We start from the raw sequence: 21,563 nt of genomic DNA on the forward strand, positions 1-21,563 counted from the left end.
AAGGAAGTCAGGGTGGATGGAAGCTGTGCTGTGGGAATACAGGGAGGTGAAGGACAGTGAGAGTCAGGAGAGACAGATGGGGGAAGGAAGGGAGGAAAGAAAGAAAGAAAGAAAGAAACGAGCACGGCATGGAAAGGGAGTCATTGGTAAGAGGGGAGGGAGAGGAAGGGTGATATTTATGCAGAGGGAGATAGGAAAGGAAAGTTCTAGACTAGAACTCAGTGGGGAGAGTTATAAAGAGGTAGTAAAAGATGTTCCTTCTGACATAAATCCTTAACATGTGTTGCTATTTACTCAGTAAATTAAGTATTATTATTGGTAAAATGTAATTACATTTACTCATCTTGCCAGTGTGGCTTAAAGAGGATAATATTGTTTTTTTATATAAATAAATTATGTTTATATATAATTTGTTTATAAAATGACAAATTTACAGGGCCATAATGTCATATTGACTTTCATGCAGAGAAAGAGAGAGACTGTGTGGGTGTGCATTATGTTTAAAAACTCAATAAAATATCCCCACTATGCCAATGAAGAGGACATAATATACACACACAGACACACACACATACAAAACCGATGCATTACACATATTCAATCTTTTACAACACTATCTAGACAGTCAACACAACCCTGATAGACAGGGAATTACACATCCTGAGAGCATCTTCCCTGAAAGGTTTTACAAGATCTTAAAAATAAAATTGAAGTCACACACAGTGAATATGGGATAAAATAGGGAATAGTTGTGATGTATACATATGCATAAAATGATGTATGTACAAAACATTTAATTACTTATTTCCACAGCAGACAGTTTGATTTGTTATTGTAGGAAAATGACAGGTCCTTTGCAGATAAAAAAGTTAACCATTCTAAAAAAAAAGGAAATCAATCAAGCTACTCAGATCGTGCTAATAACATTAATATTGTCACAGTGGGACAGTGAGCCAGCATTCACCTGGACCCTGAAATTGAAGCAGCTAAATGGAATTGAGCCAACATTGATTTTATGATTTACAGCTGTCCTTTTCCTACTCTGACGTGTAAAAAGACCTTTTTTAAGCTTCACATACTCGTATAAAGATTTATGTCTGTGTGGAGGGTCCCATGAGATATGTAACTTATTAAGCTTCTATAATTTAATGATGATAGATGTAATTATGCTAGAATCAGTTGTGGTAATGCTGGAAACAGTACATCTTTATGGATGGGTGAATCAATCTAAGCTGCTGATAAGTGATAGCTGTCTTTCTCTCCCTATGATAAAGGCTGAGTATTTACTGTAGTCACTACAATATTTCAGGCAGGGGTAATATCATATTATATGTTATATGTGTGTGTGTGGGTATAAATAAATATAATATTTGGTCTTTGAGTTGTAGTACTGTATAGATGTTTAAAGACAATATTTTATAAAAGTGTGTGTGTGTGTGTGTGTGTGTGTGTGTGTGTGTGTGTGTTTGTGTGTGTTTGTGTGTGTGTGTGTGTGTGTGTGTGAGAGCGTGTGTGTATGCGTAGGCCATGTAAATGTAGCAGAGTCCTCAAAAGCAGGGGAGATAAAAATAGATGTGGCTCAGTGTGTGACTGCGGAAAAGAACCGACACTCCTTAAAGGAATATGCTGCCCATTAACGTACCTCTGTGTGGTAGATTTCAAGATGAGTTTCAGTAAGTGAAAAGCCAACAGCCTATTTGGGTATGATTGCGTGCTCTCATATCGGTCCCTCCTATTTCTTTCTTGCTTCATCTTCCCTTCTTTCTTTTCTATGTTTTACTTCCATCACCTAGTTTTCACTGGGAACGATTTAAGAGATTAAACAGGTTTATTTCCCCACTGTTGGTACAATTTTTGTTTGCATACTCTTTTATACACAAACACAGGTACCATATTTTATACAATTCACCCCAGAAGTCCTGTAAAAACCTAGTTAACACTAATGCGTGCCGTAACTTAGAGGATGTGTTGCATCAACACTCAAGATTTCATCAAAAACAGAGTAAGCACAGTGTTGCTAACACTTTATCTGTTAACTAATTGAGTGTGGAAGCAAGCTATATGTAGAACATCTTTCAAGTGCTTATATGACAAGAGTGTTCATTTTTACAATAGGCCACATATGAGTTGACTGACTCGGCGGGCCATAGCATTGTAGAACCTGTGAGTGTAGGAAGTGGAGGAGAGAGGAACACCAGAAGGTCAAATGAGGAAAAGCAAGACATGTATAGCCTTCAGCCACAGAAAGAGACAGAGTGGCAGAGTTTGAAAAGCAATAAAAAAGGCTGTGAGGGAAACGAGAGAATGAGTCAGTTTGTGAAGAGAAAGGTGGGGACAAAGAGAAAATACGGGCGGGTAAAAGAACTGAAGAGAAACACATTTAAATAGACGGGCAAGAATATTATTTCCCCAGACCAAGCAGCCCCAACAACAACTACAGCAAATAATGAGTCTGACTTTATCAGCCTAGCAGATTGGTGATAATGCCGTGTACAGCGCACATTTTCATGCTGCACACTCGCCTTCTAAGCAGTGAGAGAAGATGCAGTGATGTGAGGTTGTGAATTTTCTCCCAGGGCAAAGGTTCAGATAAAAAGTAACCTTTGTTACTCTTAAGAGAGAGCAGGTTTCTATATTGTATTGCTCTTCTCTCTGTAATGTTTCTTTGAAGACTCACAGAAATTATTTTGATGATTAAAATAACGTGAGTAAAGATGACATTGGCATGTGTTTGTGGTTGTGATCACTGTGAGCCGTTTTTAACTTATCTTAATAATATGGTAATGAGTTTGAGTTTTAAAATGCAAAATTTATAAATGCACATGATGTATTGTGTACTGGATCTGCAAACATATCCGACTGCATACAGTTTGTATAATTTTCTTCTTTTTCCTTTATTGTCATCTGTTTTTTGATTCTCAGATTCTCCCTTCATCTGTCTGTACGTTTGTCTGTCTGTCTGAGTTTCTAGTGTATCGTCACTTTGGTTCGGAGGAGGGTAGCACAGAGATTGTCTCCTAACAGAGTGTATTTACTACACGTGTGTGTGTGTGTGTGTGTGTGTGTGTCCCACCAGTGTTGGTAGCAGCATCTAGGGAGCACTGCATTAGCCTTTGAAGATCTTAGACTGAAAGAGAGAGACACTCAGACAAGTTTGCTTTACTCTGTTTCTTCTTTTGTGTTTCTTTTATTCCTTCTCTCTGTTATCACCCCACATTTTTTAATCTACCTTGTGTAAAAAGATATTTTCATTCTGCAGCCGTGCAGTGTGTTTGAGTTTGGGTTTACTTTTGATACTCACTTATTGTGCAGACAGGAAACAAGTTTGGCTACCACCTACATTATTAAGTTCTCATTAATAAAATGTGACCCACCATGTAACCAACAACCTAGATTTACATTTTAGCTGATACACTTATGTAAAAGGATAGTAATAGAGAGTGACTCATTTTAAGAGGACACATTACTCTTGCAGTAACCTGTGACCTTCCCCTATGAGGTGGTCAGTGTAACCACAAGGCTGCATTGCTGTCCCATTTATAAATTGGGCCACAATCAGCTAGATATTTCATATCTTTGCCTACAAGATCTTTCATTTTCTAATATGTGATCTCAGTAAAAAATAAATCCCCCTTACCTTGGCAGTGAAATGTTTTATTCATTGTACTATACAGTGACTTCCTGAGGCAAACCACTTCTCAACAGTAGAACACGATTATAGTTTTTATTTCAGCCACGTCTAACTAACCATCAAGTCATTCTTATAATGATCAAAGCACCTTTCTTGTTTCCCTGTTCTTCAAAGACACAAGTGAAAAATGAAAAATGCTGTAACGATGTGTATTTACAGTGTTGTTAATAGAGCTGCAGTACTGTATGTGACAGCTTACAGCTGTGGTGAGTGCTTCTTAACTCTTGGATGTATTATATGTAAAAAGGTATCAATCCATCTAATAATGCATGGTTCTTCTTGACTTTAGGCATGAAGAAATAATGATTGAACAGATGTTTGCAATTGGGATACAATGGAAACCTTCACTGATAGATTTGTTGTTATAAAAAAAGTACTTAGCACCTGTCAGAATTTCAAACTTCCTATTGAAGGAGAAGGAGGGAAAACATGTTAGTCTTTCCCTTGATTTTATCCAAAACACCTGCAGTCTTCAGAAATGCCTCAGACATAGGTAAAGGTAACCGATTGCGAATAAAAAAGAGAGCTGTGATATTCTGGAAGTACTTGGCACGTAGTGATCCAGACTTCTACCAATAGGCAGTTTTTATATAGAACAAAAGAACCCAGAGAATTGCGCGCTCCAACAAACACCAGCTAAATCGTTTTTTTTTTTCGTCTTACCACCCATAGCACCATAACTCAAAAAATGCATCAAGAAAAAATTTGGTGAAAATACAGACACAGATATCTGGAGATTACATCTTAACCTGCCTTCAGTTCCTAGAGAAAACAGCTGTTACTTTGCTGTAAATCCAGTACATAGTTTAAATTACATAATCTTTTTACATGTAGTATTCATTGCTGCAGTCATTACATAGCAGTAACTGCTATTGGTAGTCAAGATGAGGACCAGACTGTCTAGCTGTGTGTGTGTGTGTGTGTGTGTGTGTGTGTGTGTGTTGGACTGACCCCTCCGTCTTGTACGTTGCAGGACAGAGATCTCAAACACACACGCACACACGCACAGGGACAATGTCCAACTGTCTGGTTGCGGGGCAATGAGCTCACAGCAGTCGACCAAACAACCCCTCTCTCCATCAATCAGCTATAGAGTGCTCTGCTCTAGTAATGATGTCATCACACACGCATACACACAGACCACACACTTATCTCATCCTCTTTGTTTTGACCTTGGGTTGCTCATTGGTGTGTGTGTCAGTGCTTTTCCGTGTGTGTGTTTGTGTGTGTGCAGAGTGTAAGAGGAATGAGTGGCAATGGTCATAGCTTTGCAAAATACTGCAGGCGAGGATATAATCTCCTTATGACATCGGCTACATAAATCTCACACGCATCATGTGCATTAAACACACACACGCACACACACACACACACACACAAACACACACACACACACCCCTTGTTGACACTCAGTGCACATTGTTAAAATATAATTGAACTCTGAATGATACATGCCACAGTCCACATGATGTGCAGGTGTGGGCTTAAAGAGCCTCAAGTGTATTGTGGCATTTAACACTGAACAACAGACATTTACAGCACGTTTTGTCACTCAGACTCTCCACGAAAACCCGGAGACAATGCAGTGTGCCGGAAACTCTATATGTGTGTTGTTTCAATTGCTGTTAAGATAATGCACAGTGCTTACAGATGTAGAAAATGTTTTGGCCTTGGGTAAAATCACAAAAAAATTAAATGTGGGTGTAACAGCCACAACATAGCAGTGCACAACATTGAAGATGTTTCCTAAAATGTTTGAGCATATCTGAGGAGATAAAGACTAAATTAAAAGATGTAGTACTCCAAAAAAAATGTATCACAGAGCCTGAGAGTTTCAGAAATCTGCCCATGAAAATGAGCCTCATTCAGTTGCGCACACACAAGCACATGTGAAGTGTATCTGTTTATAATGACACTTTTCCTTTACCTACACACATGCACAGACCTACTCACTCTTGCAAAACTAATTGCTTCAAGATGAAAAAAACACTACCACAGACTCAAGTGCACACGCACAGAAACACACACACACACTGTCACTTTGTGTCCAGCTGTATCTCTGCCAGGCTGTTGGGCACAGGGCCAGCACAGTAAGGTAAAGAGAGTGGCAAGAACACTGACTGGCAAATCAGTGGCAAATTAAAAATATTAAGCTGTGTGTGTGTGTGTGTGTGTGTGTGTGTGTGTGTGGGTGTGTGTGTGTGTGTGTGTGTTTGTGTGTGCGTGTGTTCATGAGTGTCCTTGTTTGCATGCCAAGGATAGAGTTGGCACAGAAAGCATGCTTCCTATTCTCCCAGCATACCCTCTTAATCAGCTTACACACACACACACACACACACACAAGCCTTTGATTTGTCACACCCCATTGTCTTTTTTTGGGACGTTTTATGGACGTGCGTGTGTGCTCCACCCACAAGTGAAGTTGTATGGCCTCACAAAGTTAAGCTCCTAACGCTGCAATGAATAGAGAAGGTGTTGGGTGTTGAAGTAGTGATGGCGTGTCCGTGAATCTGTGAAAACAGAATGAGAAAGAGAACTTAAAGCTGAAGTGCATGGTTTCTGTCGCACCCGTGAGGAATTCTAGTAATGACAACAACGCTATCGCTGCATCCACACGATGCACGCCTTTGATGATCGCACACCAGCCCCACTGCTCTTGCAAACATAAATAATGAACTCTAAAGGAGCTCATGTTGTTGTAATTTTACATCCCTTTCGTCTCCTAAACTAACTGCTGCTGTTGTCCTTTCTTAGAGGTGACGTAAAACGCATCACTCAAGCTTCTGCGCACAAATGTTGCCGGACTACACTATTTTGTAAACATAGCCATACTGAGAAATACAGAGAGAGTTTAGTAAAGCTGATAGGCTTAATTAGTTTTGCATCAACTCCTTTGGCAATGGCTGGAATGTGATGGACGTTCATTTCTATAAAATATTTGCGCACCATAGCTATAAAAGCAATAGACGCTTCCTTGAGCTGATTAGACAACTAATCAAACATGAGTGTCTATGCTGACAAGTAAATATTTTGTCAATTAGTTGTTTTGACAACTAGTTTCAACTAACACTGAACATGAACTGAATCAGGTTTTCTTAAGCTTTGTGACTCCAATGGGTTTTGAATCGTTTATTGAGCTTAATATATTAGTCAACAAATTTGGAGATACATGGTTTTCAGTGGAGAGCAACACTATGCTCTTTTTCCCTCCCCTGAACCTTAATGTCATATCTCATAAAAGTGTAAAGTCTCTTTCGATTGCCTGGCCAGTCTTTATTTCAGGTTTGTCAGTGCGTATTACCCACAGTATAACATGTTGTTTCTAGTCTGAGAAATTGTTTGACTGTTACCGTAGTTGTCTAGGAATGTTAAGTCGACCATTGCTTTTCCTCTTTTGCTGTGGATGCAGCATTCAATCAGGTTTATTTAGACTAGGATCAGCTCCTGCACCAACAGCAGGAGTCTTGGTGTTCCAACTTGTATCCATATTATTACATCATAACCAAACACCCATGGATTTTATGCACTTTTAATATACCCTCTATAAAAATGTCCTTAATTAGGTCAGGTCTCATTGAAGAGATTGGGTGAGAATTATAACCTCCATCAGTAAAATGTTATGATGTGTAACAGTGGGCTGGAGATCTCTACATTTCTAATAGCAACCTTTCTTGATACAGTGTGGTTTGATTGCAAATATCCCTGATTGTCACTCACCTGAGCTTTAGCCTGGAAGGTTACTAGGCTGAGAATGGCTGTAAATGGTTGAAAAGAGTTGGGAAGTGGAGGGAGAAAGAGAGTGTATTGTAAATCTGGAAATTCTGACCTTTATTTTATGTTTGTCTTTGCTGAATGATTTGTTTAGCAACTTTGATTTGCTTCCTGGCTTGTGGCATTTCTTTCTTCGTTCCTTCCTTCTTACGGTGTATCATAAAAATGGATATTAAAAATAGTTCAAGTCAGCAACAGGAATTTTTTGTTATGGCACTGAAACTCCCACAGCTGCCACGTACACACTTCCACTAACTAACTTCCAGTAAATGATTGTGGAATGGTTCATAAAGGATGGTGGTAAGTAAAAGGACACTGCTCTTTCCAGACATGTGTGTACCCAAGATAACATTCCTCCCTGCTTTGAGCACCTGGAACCTTCAAAGAGGGCTAATTCCTCACTTGTGGTATGACAGATATGCTGGAGACTAGGAAAATGGGCTTGTGGTTAAGGAAGGCATTTCCCTTACGTTACAGAGATGGTCAGTCACTCGGTCCACACACACACACACGCACACGCACACACACACACGCACACACACACACACACACACACACACACACACACACACAAAAGACTCTGCATTCTTCTGCCTCAGCCTACCAAACAGCTGTCAGACACTACCTCAGCTCCCAAAGTATTTTGTCTGTGTGTGTGTGTGTGTGTGTGTGTGTATTCCTGTGATATTCTGTCATATGTATATATTTATGATAAATGGTGAACTGTGTACTATAGGATGTAATTGTTTGACGTAAAAAGAAAGAGAAGTTGAATGTCCAAGGCTTTGAGATTTTCCCATCTCTCCCATCTCCCTGTAAGGGTCCATTAAGAGCAAGCAAAACTATTTATAAATACACACATTTTAAGTATGAAGCAATATGATTTGAACGTCATGTTCTGTACCCAGATCTACCTTAACCACACATTTATCCTGCAAGAGTTTGGCAATTGGGGGGGCGGTGGTGATTCGATCCCTGGCCCTGCACTCCCATGTCAAAGTGTCCTTGGGCAAGACACTGAACCCCCAGTTGCCCCTGATGCTGCGCTGTCGGAGTGTAAATGTGTGTGAGTGTTTATCTGATGAGCAGGTGACACCTTGTACGGCAGCCTCGGCCACAGTGTATGAATGTGTGTGAATGGGGAATGGTTCCTTATGTAAAAGCACTTCGATTAGTCTTTGAGGCTAGAAAAACACTATATAAGAACAATCTATTTACATTTAACTCCAATGTTAATTTTTTGGGGAATGCAACTTTCAGAGGCATTTTTGAGTAAATCTTTTGCTGATGTTAGCCTTTGGGCAACATCCTTGTGGTTGTCTACAGTCTACAGCCATTATTTTTAAAAACTAGACTGCACTGTTAGGTAAAACTTGTACAGTAAGCAAATGATTTGGCAACAGCTTTTTGGATTGTGGGTAGACAACTCTTTTTTTTTTTCACTTGGCAAACAGAGAATGGGAAGAATGTGAGCACTTAAAGACAGATGAAGTGATAGTTGAACGGACAAAAGAATTCAAGGAGTAATCGCGCCGGCATCTAGTCAAGTACGGAGAAACACTCACAAAAAGAACACTTTTTAGGCATGTTGAATATCATCACCTTTTACGCTAGATCACCATAAACGAATGAATGAACAAAAATTGTGAACCCATCCACCCATTGTGGCAGAATACAAGACTGTACTTTAATATGTTGTTAAGTGTGTAAATCACTCATTCAGTCACTAACACTCTGTGTCCTACTTTCAGCTGTACTGGCAAACCTGTTTAGCAAACTCACTGTAAGTTTCTCTTAATGACAGTGTCAGGTAGATTCCTTGACCTGCATAAAACATTTCTTTGACCCCTGTGTTTCACTGAGTAAGGTAGACTACACCATTACTTGCAGGTATGCTTTGGTCATTTATTTGCATGGACTGCAGCATTGAACATCGAACTGATCAAATTGATCAGCAAACAAGCAACAGGATATTTGTATTATGTTGACAACATTATCTTCATTACAGCTATTTTTTTATTTTTATTTTTATATTTGTATTGTATATTAGGCCTTCTGATAGTTCTATAAGAACTGCCAAAACTTGTTAGTCTAGGAACGCCCTCTTCCCTGCCACAGCCTTGTGAAACTATGGAGCAGGACAGAGAATGAGGGTTATATGAATCCCTCATTCTCTGTCCTGTCCTCCTCCTTCCTTTTTCCACTGACATTTTTCAGCTTTCCATACTCCCTGCTGTGTCTCGCTGGCTGTGCCAGTGTTGTCCTCCCAGTGAGTTTCTATCTGCCTCTTCTCTGCCACCATCTGTTTCTCTCTCTCTGTCTTTCTTTCCCTCTATCTTCCTCATGCCTTGTTCTCTCTGTGTCTGTTTTACCTCATCATTCATTCTATTCTCTCCATCTGTCCTCCTTCCTGTTACCACTGGATCTCTCCTACTGTTTTTCTCTTCTTTTAACTTTGGCTATTACTCAATGTCTTTTTTTGTCTGTCTCTTCTCTTATCTCCATCCTTCTTTCAACCTTGCTTTTTTAACACCATATGATGGACTCCTTTGCCTGTTGGTGTCTGTTCATCCATAGTTTCAGTACGCATCTATTTTCTGCCGTACTTACACACATTACAAACATCTTTAGTACACACAAACCTTGCTGCTTTGCTGCTTTCTGTGTGCCTTAGGCTTATTTTGTGTGTGCCCACATGCTTAACTAAAGCCTGACACTATACTACAGTCCACTGTGGAAGCCTATTGATTTTCCCATGTCTGCCATACCAGACATTCCTCTGTTTTGTCCCCTTGTTTTGCGTCTGCCTTACTGTCCTATTATCATATGTAATTTCCACCCTAGCTCTCAATTCTCTGTAGAATAGAGTTGTCATGCATACTGTAACATAAGAAGTGTACGTGGAATTATATATTTTTCACCATTACTAATGTAACACACAAAAACCAGCCACATGCTGTAATTCCCCTCTCTCTTTCCTAAGCTTTCCCACAGCTAGACAGCAACACAAACACACTCCTACCCACCTCTTTCCTTATCTTCAGACATGTAAAAAGTGGGTCAGTAGGATGTTTGACGTCCCACACACCTCCAGACACACACACACACACACACACACACACACACACTGTAGCTGGGAACATGTATCTCGTATCGCCCCGGAAATACCCATAATTCCACCAAAACCTGCTTAATTGGTCCCACAGAGTGTGTGCACGCTGTCGACGATCAGCCAGCATGTCTATTATGCCGGTGTGCGAGTGTCTGCTTAAATCAGCTTGTTGCCTTTTTTATGTCTTTAAAAATGCACTGGAGTTTGTTTTTTCCCCCCATGAATATGTCCTTTTTTTTAACAATGACCTGTATTTGCATTGTCATTTTTTAAAGAATAAAACATTATGCAAACAGTAGCAAATGAAAGCTACAGAATGAAAAGATGCATGGTGAAAATGTCAAACGAGAGTAAGATTTAAAGGCCTTAAGCAAAAACACTCAACAGAAAGAATTCGTAGAAATGCTTAAAAAGCCTTTGAGAATATATGTATATATATTTATATACATACAGGGGGTTTACATTGGTCATTCACTAACTTAATGTCTCATAAACGCTCTTTTGTACCAAACACTTAACCCATTTCAATTTTGATGTAACGTCAACTCTTTTTTTCTCTTCAAGTCTATACAGATTACTAACTCAGGTGCTCTACAGTCATTGCCATCAATAGTAATGTTTGTAGTGATTGACTGTGGGATCTGTACTAATGTGCACATACAGACAATCAAAGAATACTGGGAAGTGAAAGACAATTTTTTTGCGTGTCATGTGGTTGCTGCCACAACTTTTTTGATGTAAAATGTGACAATCCCATATTGTATTTTATGCGTATGGATCAAAGCGGAGTTACATAAACCTGGTGATGCATGTTTTGGCCAGCTGATGCGTGCACCACAGTATAGTATACCAATGTGTCCTGTCATGTTATAATCTGTCCTTTCCATACCTTAATGTCAACTTTGGTTATTGTTGCTTCATCCACCAGGGAGTGCTGAGTCCCTGAGTCAACACTCTGCATTCTGGGATAATCTGGAACCCTCTCCATGGGCTGTACCACCTGGTGAAGAACCAAGGGGGTCTGGAGGAGTTGTGTTGAATGAGGTGAGATTGTCCCCATCTGTTAACATGTGCCTACGTCAAGGTTTTCATTTAAATAAATTCAGTTATTTTTACCATGTAAACTGGTTTAATGAATAGATGGGGACTTATATCATGTTTTAGTTAAGCTTGAATTGAGCTTGTACAGTGGTTCAATGCACACTGCTGAATCAATACTGACAAACTGCAGCCATGTTGCTATTACAACCTAAAAGCTGCTAGTCTGACTGTCATGTTTAATTTGATGCTACTAGTTCTGATGTCAAGGAATTTTCAGCCCTGTGTTTTCCTTATAGACAAGAGCCTTGCTTTGTCACCCTGGTCACACCCCAAATTCATGTTAAGTACAGTGCGTTTGATTTTAATGTGAGTAAAGTTACACCTACTCACATACTCGCAACCAAGGTTTTTTCGCAATACAGCACAATTGTAAATGTACGGCTCCAATTAATGGCTCACTCTCCTAATCCTCATTCTCTGTCATGAAATACAATGAGTTTACTAAACATAAGGGTTTATGTACCCACTTTTTCAATATGTATAAAGATTTAAAAAAAGACTAGTCTAGTCTGCCTAAGACAAATCTGCCTAGTGACTGAGTATTTGTCTGCTGTACGATACTGCATTCAAGCGCTTTGTTGGAGCAGCAATATATTTTCATGCATAACACCTTCAGGAACTAGTTAGAGAGGGGTCTTCCTGTGAGAATGGATGTCTTATTGGCAGTGCTGAGAGCGCAAAAAACACCCTATAAATAATGTCTCCGGGAGGCCTGAGGAGGTGGATGTATTTTAGTTTATCACTTTGTTTATAATCATTACTCATGTGAGTGTTTGGGTAGCTAATGTCTACGCAAGTTTATTGATGAATCTCTTTATAAAACAATTCTGCCATTCTTTAAATTGCTAGCAAACCACAAGCTACAACAGCTTTGATGATACTCTGATTTACTCGCAGCACAAACGCAGTCTTTCTTGTGGCATTATTGATTTCCAGAGGAGAAATTCTCTTTTCACTTCCTACCCGTCCACCGGCAAGTAAGATTGCAGGGTTAGCTGCAGAAAAGCACCTTTGGAGCTGCTGGAGATTGTCTTGCTTGCAGACATTTCTGCACAATAAATGTTCAAGGTCAAGGATTTAAACTTAGGCCTTCTGGTTGATGTATAGTCTCTCTCTTGTCACTACAGGATAAGGCATTCTTCCAGTGAGTCAAAGAAAATCAATTTTAACAAACATTTAAGCAAAGGTTTTCAAGTTCTCTCCCTCCACATTGCCTTGCCTGACTGGAGATGAGTGTTATTTTCCACTCGCCTCTTTCCCTGAGGGATGCTCTGCATGTCTGTTTACTGCTGTCATGAGCAATAAACAATGGACATGGGTGACTAACAACAAAGACTAACCAACCTCCACCAGGAGTCCGCATGCAGAGTGGAAGATTAATGTCGGATCTCACTAGAGTGTCATGATGCTAATCGGCAGGTTAAGTCTCAAAGCAGCACTGATCTGTCCAGCTATGAGCCAATAATATGCGTCACAAACTAATTAAAAACATTTAATTATTACACAGTACAGGCATCAACAGTGCAGACATAAAAAAGTAACACTGGGTGAATGTCCTGAGCAATGAACTCTGCTGAAAAGTCAAGCAGTCACTGCTAAAAGTGAATTTGCTTAATTATTTCTTTGCATGTGTGAGTGTTACAATCATTTTGGGCTAAGTAGATAACAGTAGTGTGACTTTCAAATGTTGTCTATTGTTTTCCACATTAAACTAGTCTAGTCAGATTTGTTGAAATCAGATCTTCCGCCGCGCCTTGTTGAACACTATGAACCGGTTTTTAAGAGAAAAGTATTATTTGTGGTAACTCATTGTGAATGAGATTAAAGTATTTCTTCTGCAGTGGCCTATGTCCATATTTTTGGAGTGGAAACCATGTTCCTGCCTGTTGTGTTGCCTCAGTTTTCAATCATTTTGGCAAAATGGAAGTAGGGAGTGCAGAGTGGTCCTTGTTTTAGACAAACACACTTGTTTTAGTGAACACAAACACACACACATGCATACGTACGTGCACATTCACAGGCCGAGCATTTACCCCACAGGGAGCAGAGGGTTTGGAGAGGGCTGCAGTTCCTCTGCTGGAATCTCTGTCTGTCTTCCTCTCTCACTTGCTTTCTCTTTTTTGTCTCTTGGTTCATTTCAGTTCATTTCAGTGAAGCTTTATTAGCGTGACGTTTTATTTAAAAACATGTTGCCAATGCATATATTTTAGCTCAGCGCGAGACTACAGTGTTTTTCTCCCTCTTTTTTAAAATCCAAATGAGCTTATTACCATAACTGTATGTACATTACTGCCAAAGCATGTTGTACAAGGTTTACAACTCAGAAAATGTGCCTCTGTCTTTTTTCCTTTCTGTTTCTTTCTCTGTGTTGATTGAAGTGTGTGAGGCTGTACTTCTCTTCTTCACACCATCACTCTTTTTCTCATTGAATCCAAAGAGTAAAAACATGTGATTGCTTGAGTGTGTGTAGTTGAGAGAGAGAGAGAGAGAGAGAGAGAGAGAGAGAGAGAGAGAGAGAGAGAGAGAGAGAGAGAGAGAGAGAGAGAGAGAGAGAGAGAGAGAGAGAGAGAGAGAGAGAGAGAGAGAGAGAGAGAGAGAGAGAGAGAGAGAGAGAGAGAGAGAGAGCTATTCTTGGCTGGTGAGGGAAGTCTTGGCTCCCTGGCGTATGGGAAAAGGGATTTTGGCAAGGCTTGAACCAAGGCATTCCTTTATGCTGTCCTCTTAAAACATTCACACACAGAGACAGGCACACAAGCTTGTTTTTGTTACTTCGGAGGACATTGCATTGACTTAAATTATCCTCTGGAGACTTAACCATAAACGCTACATGCTAAACCGAACCATTATACCAATTACTAATACTTATGAAATGGTTTACCTTGAGTGGACAGGACCCACAACATGGATAATAGGAGAACACACACACACACACTAAAGTGACTAAACATCACATTTGCATGTTCCTTTAGTTCCAAACTGCTGTGTTCTTGCAGTTTTTTTCTTCCATTTTCTCGCTGCATGCATGCTTACTAAAACACTGAGGAAAAGACAAGTAAGTGCAGTCTCTAGTAGTACTACATTATGCCCCAAGGCCCAAAGCCAGTTTCACTGTCACTCACAAACACACACACAAACACACACACACACACACACACACACACACACACACACACACACACACACACACACACACACACACACACACACTGTGTTCTGCATAATATACTCAAATCAATTGCCTAAGGAGTGGATTGGGAGTCGGAGGTTGTCTGCATGACTTCTATCAGCTAATAGATCTCTTACTGTAAGTCTTTTTCTCCATGTCCATTTCACTCACTTCATTCTCTCTCTCTCCCTCTCTCTCACTGCAGTGTCACTACTACAAGGTGATATCATTGTCTCTCTCTATCTTTTCCTTGCTTCTCTGTTATCCTCCCCCTCCTCCTCCTCCCCCCCCCCCCCCCCTCGTCCTTCTCTCATCTCCTCTTTCTATCCTCTTTCAACTGTGTGTTTGTGTGTGTGTGTGTATGCCAAAGTTTCTAAAGCTTCTTTTTTCAATCAATGAGACAGTTGCATGCCTGCAAAAGAATTTGTACCCACAAATACGTTTTTTTGTCTTTCTGTTTTTTGCTTAGTTTGAAAAGGTCCAGCCAGCGTATGTCACCAAGATGGAATTGTTTGATCAGTGTTTGTGTGCACAATACGTGTGTGTGTGCGTGTGTGTGTGTGTGTGTGTATGTGTGCGTGTGTGTGTGTGTGTGTGTGTGTGTGAGAGAGCACCTTTGTTTTAATATTATAATCCCCACAAAGTACAGTATCATAATAGTCAAAGAATCATAGAATAACAGAATGTATCATCAAAGAAGAGTTAGACAGAGAAATAACCATGTGTGTACAGAAGAAAAGCTGTTCCTTTGCTCTTTGTGCATTCTTTCAAACTTCAAATTTATGAAATATTCTGTGGAAGTGAATTTTAGTGAAGGGTTACCATGAAGAGACCATCCATATTTAAGTTATTCATAAAGCAAAAGTATTTACCAGGCCATTTGATGTCTTAATTTTCTGTCATATTGTAGCAAAATTAAACATCCTTTTGCTAAAAGCAAACGTAAAACACGCTTCACTCTGTAGATATTACGCAATTAGCTGGAGCCATTTTCCCTTCTGTGAGTCTAATACTGTAGCAATCAGCATGGCTATTCAACATGATTATATACTTTTGATTGTATAGAGTGAGTGGACTTGCATATGGGTTTGTGTAATCTATTGTTGTGTTCAATGACACTGCTGGGCAGCATGCAGACACCTGCGGAGGGTGTTGTGATTGTGTGCCTGGCAGTGGAATTTGTTTGTCGGTATAATGGCTGAGTTCAGTATGGGTCCGGTGTGTAATGCATGTATGTCCTGTTGAGTCTCAGAGGTGCTGGATGCGTCAAGCAGAGGGCTTTGATGATTTGTGCAAAGTCTTTGTGTTCAACTAGTGCTGCCGCCTGTCCGACATTTTTGTGCTTGTGCCTTTGAAAAGGTGAAACACATTATTTACAGACAAGGTCACATGCTGAGCAGTCACCCTGCTCTCCTTCATCCACACAATGCACACTACCATGCCCATTCATGCCTATTAGTGCCAGTCTGCCTGCCTATGCCCATTATATGGGGATAGTTCACTCTCTGCGCACATAGCAGTATTGTTCTCTGTCCTAGATGTGGGAACATACAGGTACCACAGTGGACAGACACAGTGTTTTTTCAGTCTTTTTATTTAAAGAGAAAAAGTGTGTGTGTGTGTGCCGACAAGCAAATAAAGCAGTGTTAGTCTACACAGTTGTCTTTATTGCAGTTTGTCTTCACAGGCTCGGTTTAGCACCGTTCTCCCTGCAGCCCCTCAAAATCCCACATCCCACACTTGTCCACCTGTCCTCAACCTGACTTCCGCTAAGCCATGATCACACTCGTGTCATCTTATTGCATGCTTTTATTTTTCACCATGTCACGCCCACATAAAGGAGTCACGGGAGCACAAAAATGAGGTGCGATAAATAGAGGATTTGCTTTAAATTTGCATTTCAAAATTACAAAATTACTTTTCTTAAAAAAATCCCTTTTTTTAAAACCGAGTGATACATTTTCAGATTATTCAATAATGATTATAAAAGCAAAGGAATGTCTAACTTTACTTTACACTTTAAGGGTATTCAACTTTTAGTTTGGATAGGTTTTCCAGACTTAATATTACCGATGAAATGCCAGGTTCCTTTGCTAAAGTATGATGCTATTTGAGGGAGTCACATTCTGCAAACTTCTACCACATCTCACACCATAGTCTTGGCCCTGGAAGGATGTGGAAATGTGTTCGTAATTACTAATTGAGCTTGCAAATTCTCCATATTCCATTTTTAAAGTGAATGACATTCTATTTGAATACATGTAAGGGTCTCATGTTAAAGAAAAGGCAAAGGAGTGATAGCTGTGTGGGTAGAGTGAATCAATGGATGGAGTTATGATGAATGGTGTTTAAATTACATCTATCTTTCCCTTGTCTCCTTGCAACTGCCTCCCCTCCTACATTTTCTTTCTTACTCCCTGTGGTGCAGTTACACACATTCTCTGAACAGGATTATATGCAGTATTGTCTTTGAAATAATATTTTGGGGTTTATGTCTGCGTTTGCCCTTGAATGAGTGTGCTGGAACTTTGCCTGCATGTTTGTGTGTCTGACTGTCTGTGATGACTGGCTTTTGTTTGTGTGTGTGGGTGTTTGCGAATGCATGCTTTGTACATGTGTCAAAAATGAAAGTGTAATAGAGCATCAGATCATCGTTTGTTTGTGCGCACGTGCACGTCTGAATGAATGTTTACACATTTGTGCGTCTGTATGTGCGTACTCAGTGGGATTATACAGCAATAGAGGAGCTTAGCAGTGATTTGCCCATCCATTCCAGTCCCTCCCTAATCCTACACACACGTGTAGGAAAACTCCAACCTCATCACACTTGTAACACAGACAGTCTCATTCAGAACTTAGCATTTTGCATTAATTTGGATTGTAAACATCTCTCACCACACAAACATTGATTAAAAATATACGTTTTGTGGAACCTCACAAAACCCATATGTTCTCATATGTTTTCATTCCATAAAGATGCATTTTCAGTTTAGTCATTTTCACTACCAGTGAATCCAGCAACAATCAATGCAAGATACTGTACATGTTTTTAAAAATTGCCATTAGAATTGCTGAATGTAATTTTCTACAGTTGTGTAAGATTACAGATTTCACATACAGTAATACATTTACATTAGCCAACATTAACAGATTCTATTCATTTCATAATACCTATCCTATGTGTAATCAAGTTGTGATCAATGGAGACATCCTCTACAACCATTTGCCCAATTTAGTTTTACATTTTTTTCAGTAACCTCTGGCCTCTCTGTTGGTACCCATGCCCACCACTCTAAAGGATCACTTGTCCCCACATTCTTCCTATTCCTTGCTGTCTATCCTGCTCCATGTGGAAGGAAATGGTGTTGTACTAAGGGGTTCTGCCTTTGTAAAGCCAGACTTGAAGTGATTGTTTGTGTTTGGTATGTGACCGGTAGGTGGCTCTGCACCTGCTGTCTCTCTCGCACGCACACACACACACACACGCACACGCACACACACACACACACACACACACACACACACACACACACACACACACACACACATATACACAGTATCCATCTATCCGCCTTCTGTCTCTGTCGGTGAAAGTCTCAGCTCTCTTGTTTATCCATGTCTTTCCATCTGTGTGTGCGTTCGTGCGTGTGTGTGTGTGTGTGTGTGTGTGTGTGTGTCTGTGTGTGACTGAGAGAGCGGGAGACTGTGTAAGAGGGAGCAGTCTGTGATATGTATATAGGTGAGTGTATATATAGAAGCTTTTCATCAGTTTCCTTAGTGATTGGCTCTGACTGAGTCTGTGAAAGAAGAGAGAAGAGTGTTATTTTCTGGGGGAAGTTTTACTGCACTTGACATTACATTGATTCCTATTACAAGGTGATTATTTACTGAATTTTGATTTTGATGTCATGAAGGATTTTTTTTTAATTATGGCTCAGCATAATGGCTTGTGCTCACCACAAATAAATTATTTGAAATAGCTCCTTATGAGAAAAAGAATATGTTTCCAACATCTAGCAGTGTAAAAGAGACCATTGTGATTTCACATTATACTGTACATATAAAATCCAGAAGTCATGTAGTAGAGATGTACGAGGAGGTGGCCGCTTTATAAAGAGATGTTTAAGCTCATGGATAATAAAACATGGATTTTGCAGGAGTGACACTTGATAATACCAAGCTATAATTAAGTAGTAATATTCTAGTGATCGTATGCAGTTATCAAAATCCAACCAAAACAGGTTCCTCTGTGGAAATAGACGGCAGGGGGAGATGTGAAGAAACTGGATATGTATGTGGGTCTAGACTCAGTATGGGTTTGGTGGTGGAAGGAAAATACGGAAGACTTTGACTTTTGTTTGTTGATACTTTTGGGATGACCCCCGCAAGGAAATTGAAATTTCCAGTAGCAGTTTGGAAGCAGCTTGCAAAAAAAGGTATGAAAATACCTTGCAGAGAAGAATATAAAATAACAACAATAATAATAATAATAATAATAATAATAACAATAAAACCTTTGGCTAGAAAAAGACCTTCAGCATAAATGATCATTTATAGCATTTAGAGTGTCCAGGTATGTATGTGAAGGTGGAAGGGCGTTAGCGTGTGGCCAACTCAGCTGGACCGACATAGTTCGAGACGTAGTTGAGAAGTTGAAAAAAGACATTACAGAGACAGAATCATTCAAAAAATTCTCTTGGAATCTATTCTCTCTTCCCTCATCTTTTGGTGCCTGTTCTCCACCTCTATTACTTCTTTCTCTCTCTCTCTCTCTCTCTCTCTCTCTCTCTCTCTCTTGCACTGCTTTCACTTGACGGCAAACTGTAAACAAACCCACACAAATGAATCATGATTAAATGCCGAGAGGCTCCAATTAACTGCCAAGGCAACGGAAACGACTATGAAACAAATATACAGTCTAGTCTGGTTTTTCTCTTCTCTCAATCTCTTCTGATTTGCCTTTCTGTCTTATTCTTACGTGTTTATTAAGTCAATCGACCTGTATCTTTTTTTTCACGTTTACTCTTGTCAGTCTGTTTCTTTATATCCTGGTCTTTTACTTCAAGTTGTAATTTAAAAACCTTTTCTTTTGAAACTTAATAGCGATATTAAAAACAACGCTGCAGTTGAAATATGTACGTAAAACAAACGGTTTAGAAGAGACACACCTTGATAATGTTACAACTTTTTGAAGTACACCTAAAAAACATATTTCGTAAAAAAAAAGAAAGAATGTAAAACATCACCACTAGGAGTGTTTATCAACAAAATGCTTTTTTTTTTAAAAGTGCACAAAGAACTCTCAGATTACCACTTTTCAATCCTCTCATCCAGCCGAGCCTCTCTGGTACAGTTTGTTAGTTCTTTTCGTCCTCTTTGACACATTAAAAGCAAACTTTTACTGTCCCCAACACTGAAATGAATATCCTATGTTGAACACCACGATTGATATCAAGCTGACAGGAAGACCAACCAACACAAACAGGATGGGAGTTTAGTGCATGTTTAGACCCACTCAGTCCAGTGGGAATTCATACTATTCTGCATGTGTGTGTAGACATCTTATTATTGGGAGTTCACTTCTTCTCTTGCGTGCTACGTCTCTTAGCATTGAGGAGCATATTTCATCTGTATATACTTCCAAATAGTCTTTTAACTGGGTCAGCTAACTTACGGAAATAGGCTGCTGTTCGCTGCCAGTGAGGCAATCAGTCATGACATCTAGTGGTTGAAAGTAGGAAGTGCAGCCGTGTTGAACGTGAGCATAACACCTACAGTGTCTGCAAAAGGGGGAAATAGATAGTGGTTTGGATGTTGCTTCTGTCATTGTACTCATTATGTTTTTCTTAAGCCAGCATGTTTGAGCATAGAGTGGGTTTGTATATGTGCGGTGTGGATCTATTTACATGTACAGTTTGTGTGTGTCTGCCAAACATTCTCTGGTTCTCAAAAGAGGATTCAGTGTTTTTTCTCTTTTATATCATTTTAAATTAAAGATCTGGTTTGGATGAAAATAAACTATTTAAAAACATCACCTTGGGCTCTGGGAAATTATGATGGACATTTTTCCCCAGTGTGTGACGTTTCATAGGTCATGATTCATCAATAAATTAAGAAAAGAAACCACAGATTAATTATAGTTTTAGCCCCAGATACATGCATATCTGTGTGACTTAATGTTCATGTACTCTCTCTATAATCTCTAGTGCCTACTCTCTCCCTCCCTCTCTATCTCTCCCATACTCCCCCTCTCTGCCCTTCTCACTGTAACAACCTCCCACCCTCTCTCTCTCTCTTCCTCCCTAGTTCTTTTTTGTTGCTTGTAAGCGGTCTCTGGGCGTGCAGCCAGCTGGCGTGTGTGTGTTTTTTGAATGAATACCTGATGAAGTTGGCCAAGCGAACCGTGGGAGGGGCCCTGTGTGTGTGTGTGTGTGTGTGTGTGTGTGTTTGTGTTTGTGCAGGGCACACAGGGCAGACAGTGTGAGAGCTTTGGCTTGCATTCAGCTTCTTGCATAATACACGTTGAAGCTCTGCATGCGGGACTCCCTCCCTGTGGGCGTGTGCAAGTGTGTGCTACCAATTTTGTGTGTGTGATCACCTGAGTACTGTGTATCAGTGGTAGTGAGGGAGCTTCCTGTCTTGCTGTCAAGATTTGGGAGAGAGGCTGTTAGCTGTGTGTGAGTGTGTGTGTCTCTGCAGTGTTTGTTTGGGGGGGGGGGGGG

The 21,563-nt window shown here is 39.9% G+C and overlaps 1 protein-coding gene across 4 annotated transcripts in view; it reads left to right on the forward strand.

Moving 5' to 3' along the window:
- atxn1a (ataxin 1a) overlaps positions 1 to 21,563 on the forward strand; it is a 78,828-nt gene that overhangs the window by 43,196 nt on the left and 14,069 nt on the right. For 3 of the 4 annotated variants that reach the window (XR_004659463.1, XM_034892923.1, XM_034892924.1), the window contains one exon: positions 11,503 to 11,618. The gene's annotated coding sequence lies outside the window, so the exon portion shown is untranslated. Of the gene's footprint in view, positions 1 to 11,502; positions 11,619 to 21,409 lie in introns of those variants that run through there. The other variant, XM_034892926.1, reaches the window with a different exon arrangement.

Source organism: Etheostoma cragini, chromosome 14 (genome assembly GCF_013103735.1).
Source record: "Etheostoma cragini isolate CJK2018 chromosome 14, CSU_Ecrag_1.0, whole genome shotgun sequence".
Classification (NCBI taxonomy): Eukaryota; Metazoa; Chordata; class Actinopteri; order Perciformes; family Percidae; genus Etheostoma; species Etheostoma cragini.